We start from the raw sequence: 4114 nt of genomic DNA, 5'->3' as shown, positions 1-4114 counted from the left end.
TAAGACTTGCACTTGGCGGCCGAGCTTCCCCAGTTGAGGCATCCCGGACAACGTTGCCAAGCGCTCATTTCCATTTTTCTAGTAAAGTTGTAAATTTTGTAGTGGCAGTCACAAAGTTGTTATTGAAAGTGCTTTGTTATTGCTAAGAGTGCGCTAAAAGGTATTTTCAAGTTCTGGACCGTAATTACGCATCTGTACCCCTTTAAAAAGTATGTTGTTAATATAAGTCTACAACAATTAAAGAATTTTTATTTTCTGAGGATGGGCCAAAGTAGCTCACCTCATCCCCGTTGGTAATGAGCGTTCTGTAAATTGCCTTGTGCTGCTGGGGTTAAGGCAACCCTGCCAACAGTAATCTAACGCAAAACGATCGTGTGGCCCCGGTGGCTAGGAAATTACTCCACTGCGATCGATCCAAAACCCAAGACACGTTTCAGTAAGGTACAGTGTCACGATGAGCTCTCATCTGCTGAAAGTATATACGACTTCAAATTGCCAATGAAATATCCTCCAAATATTCCGGTAACACATCAGGAAGGACATGAAGATAACGTACTCAAGACGATTATGTGAAACTATTGGACTGGTTTGTTGATCATCAGTAATATGGTAAATAAGGGCAACACTAAGTAGCCTAAGGTCACTTTAGTTATATTTGGGTGTGAATGCTGTAGAAGATGGACATGAGGCACATGTCCTTGATTTTCAAACAGTTGTACGTCGGATACCTTTAAGCGAAAGGTATTTCTTATCTTATTCAAACGTGTCGCTGCTTCAGCGTGCTCGTATCACACTTACTGTAGTCACACTCTTAGATACGAGTATATTTACAACGAAATCCCGAGAGTAAATAAATACACAGAAAAATAGATAAATATGTTCATTGGAAGTTTCTTGTTCAGAGCCACCAACACTATCACCCCTCGAACCACGTATCTTTCCTCCTCACTCACCCAGTATAGATTTAACAAAATATACGATTCTAATTTTGTATTTCTTGTATCTTTTGGTAGCTCTGGAATGATTTTAGTTTTAACTTCACTTGTTTAGTTCGTCCTCGCCCAAAAGCCCCCTAATTACAACGGCTATCCCGTTAGTTTCAATTCATTCGTTGTTTCAAATATTTCGCGTATTTTGATGTTTGTTTTTGATCATAATTGTCTGTCTTGGCGTCAGCATCTTGAAAGATGACTTTGAACAGTTCTTAAGTGTTGTCTATTGCTGTCTTAGTAACTCTTGTGAACTACTACGCTCACTCCAAATGAGACGCAATGTATCAAAGCAGAAGGGTGAATCGGGCCTTTTTTCTAACTCCTTAAAGCAGCATTTCGTTCCAATGGATAAGCTGAAATACCACACTGTTTAAAAATACTACGAACGCCTTAAAAAAAACAACAACAGAGCAAATTTCATCCACAGTTGGAGAATTCTAATAAGGACTCTGATCCTCCATATTTCACATTTAAGAAATAGATTGCTGTATTCAAAACTACAACCTAAAACACAGCAAGAAAGCGCACATCATGATAATGCATGGAGATTAAAGGCGTTTAGATTAGCTGATGTCGCAGGAAGAAGAAGTAGGGTACATTCTAAATGAAGAATTAACTATTGTCGAGTTTTGTGCAAGGTGAGTGCCACACTTTTGTATTCTAAACAAATGCGGGAACCATATTCGACAACTTTTCGAGCATTTTAATGTAATCCAACAGTGAGTATTCCATTATGTTACTACGGACAGTATATTAGTTTGTTGCTTCACCCCAGAAATGCAACAGTTGACTCAATGGTGTGAGGAAACCAGTAATCCTATACCACAAACGACGAAATAATTTTATGATTCGGGAGACATTTTCTCAGATATTTAAGAGAGAATCTTCTAGATAACTATCGAAAAGTACAAAAGTTTTCTAGATCAACTAGACAAAAAGCACACAAGATGTAGCCATGATGGCAGAAAACTGTCGTTTCTGCCATCTGTTTCTTTTTCCAATTATAGAATTTTCCAATTAATTCCATATACTGTTGTGCACCAGACTCATTTTAAAAATCATCTATCCCACTTGCTATCAAATACTTGGCTCCAATAGATACAGCATATTAGAGAAAAATGTTTCAGCAGTTCACACGTCGCTCTGATATCATCTTTTTTTTAAAATCATTTTATCGAGACAACAGAATTTTTCCCAAAGTTCTAATGTTTAATGGACCTTAAACCTCTTTAAACTGTTTCATAAATCTTATCATTATTTGATAACCTTAAATAGATTTTAGAGCCAAAAACCAAGTCCATTCAATTTAATAATGTTTTAAATCCTCTTTATCGTCTGCCTTCTACGTATTAACATATGCGAACCACAGCATATGCACGTGTTACATTTTCGATTTTGCTCTCCTTTTAGTGCAAGCTACTCGTCCTTTATGATCTGTTTTTGTATTTTCTGTTCAAGGTTTTTTCCTTAAGTTTAGTGTCCTTTATTCTCACCGATGTATCCAATGCTAATGAGGGATCTTCTTCATTTTTTCAAAGTCAAGCTACTTAACGATGACTTCTTTTCAGGTTTTATTTTAGTGGCCCGATTTCGTATTTAAGTAAAATCTGACAATAGTTTAACGTATCTCGTGATTGCTCTTGGTTGTATCTTATCGTACTCAAGTGTATGAGAAAAATGCTCTACTAAGAGCTTGATTGTAGATGATGTATTTTACGGATTTCGAATAAACGGGCAATCAGATATTTAAGTCATGGAAATACTTCATTAATTCAGAACATATACATCACACAGTCCTTCTCGCAGTAAAATTCTCGTTGTTTTGTAAAACTTGAGTCGTGATTATCGATAACCGAATCTGTTTCTTATATATAAGACAAATACTGAAACTTCCTGAGATACTGTAAATGTGTGCTCGATAGGGACAGGAAGATGGGATATTTGCCTTTCGTTTACGTGTGTTCTGCTGAATAAGCTTTAATTTTTTGTTTTTAGGTATCCATCCTTCTGCTCTCTAGCGTTTGTCGGCGAGATGCTCCTCTACATTTTCCATACAGAAAGCTTCGCATACGTACTGTCAGTATTTTTTCTTTAAATTATTTGTTCTTTCCTTTAGATATTGAATTAAGAATGAAAAGGAGCACTTCTTCTGTTACCGAAATGCAGCATATCTCGACAAAAATAAAATCCTTCACCTTGTTAACTTAAAACTCTATCTAAAGGTGAATTTCATTAAAACAAACAATATCTTCTAAATCGGGATAAATTTAAAGGGAAAGAAAATGTAAAATTAACGTCCTTTTGGCAGGCTGAGATATTTATCTAAACTTTTTGTTAGAAACTTAGTGTAATTGTTTAAAACGTAAGATAATGGAAAATGTAGATGTTGATTGGGTTTTTCTAGTGTGTTTATGAAGCTGAACTCTCACTAATTTCTGATTTTAAGTTGTTAACCTAGTGCTTTAGTAAGGATTGCGTATGTACTGGAGGAGAAACCCGGTATTTCTTTATAGCTGCGCGTCGATGCCCTCACCACGCTTAATGTTTATAACGTATCTCTTGAAGTATGTGTCGTACAATCATATGATATAGTATTGTAGGTGGATTCAGCTGCACGTGTGGACACTGTCTGTGACGTTTATAGTTAATAGAGTTAACAGCAAAGAAGTAATAGGTTTAACCGTCATGCGTTATGCGGCAGTTTTTCATGCATCTCAGTGCATAAAACTTCGTATCTCCTGAACAATGTGTCGTATGATAATGTTATTGTATATGTACAGTACAGTATATAATATAATAAAAATGCAAATAAAAATCATGTAGATATTGTCAGTAAACTGTATCGCTAACACGGTTAGCTAGTAAAGAAGTAATAAATCATAGCATCATGCCTCATGTGGTACTCTCAGTGCATGGACAGTGGAAAAGTAGCAAATCAGAAAAATTTTTCCTTTCATCACTTTTAGGAATAGTCAGAGAGAAAAAAATTCGGAAAGGTTGAAATTAAATGTAAAGTTTGTTGCAAGTGCTCCCATTATTGGATTAATAAATTCCGGGAATTCATGCGTCATGGGCTACGCTTCTACCTGGTTCTCACCCCCACAACGAGAGTCGCCTGACAG

The sequence above is a fragment of the Schistocerca gregaria genome, chromosome 3, assembly GCF_023897955.1.
Source record: "Schistocerca gregaria isolate iqSchGreg1 chromosome 3, iqSchGreg1.2, whole genome shotgun sequence".
NCBI lineage: Eukaryota > Metazoa > Arthropoda > Insecta > Orthoptera > Acrididae > Schistocerca > Schistocerca gregaria.
Note: the sequence above shows the minus strand (reverse complement) of the source record.